Source organism: Aplysia californica, unplaced genomic scaffold (assembly GCF_000002075.1).
Source record: "Aplysia californica isolate F4 #8 unplaced genomic scaffold, AplCal3.0 scaffold00248, whole genome shotgun sequence".
NCBI classification, from domain to species: Eukaryota; Metazoa; Mollusca; class Gastropoda; order Aplysiida; family Aplysiidae; genus Aplysia; species Aplysia californica.
The window spans coordinates 27,419-28,190 of record NW_004797518.1 but is presented as its reverse complement, the minus strand read 5'-3'; positions in this window follow the sequence as shown (position 1 = coordinate 28,190).

Here is a 772-nt window from a genome sequence, read left to right as displayed (position 1 = left end):
TTATATGTAAGTGTCTTTACGCTACTATAAGAAGGATGTGTACATTGGTCAGGACTACTTTTCTTGTCTGTCTTATATGTAAGTGTCTTTACGCTACTATAAGAAGGATGTGTACATTGGTCAGGACTACTTTTCTTGTCTGTCTTATATGTAAGTGTCTTTACGCTACTATAAGAAGGATGTGTACATTGAACAGAACTACTTTGTCTTTACGCTACTATAAGAAGGATGTGTACATTGAACAGGACTACTTTCCTTTCTGTCTTATATGTATTGTTCGTTTTATTTAAGGTTTTACGGCGCTCGCAACTGCATAAGGTCAAGGCCATATGAGCGCTAATTTTACATGTATGTGTTTCTATGCTACTACAACAAGGCATATATATATATCTCTTCAACGAGCAGTATCTCCAAGACAAGAGCGACAACGCCAAGACTTTGCGACAGAAATCCGAGCAGTAACTGGTGCAGACAAGGATAACGGGCAGGAAAACGGGCAGGAAATCCCGTCCTAGCTGAGACGCGGCACACGCTTAGCTCAGTCAAATTAATTCTTTTTTTTTTTTTATGTACGTTGGTGTTTTTAAGCCTCTCATCAATATACTTTCGATGATTTAGGAGGCGGGCTTCCAACTCTACCTGACAGGGCAAACCCGGGCTGAGAGGGATACAACATCCCAGCAGACAGACCCGGGCTGAGAGGGATACAACATCCCAGCAGACAGACCCGGGCTGAGAGGGATACAACATCCCAGCAGACAGACCCGGGCTG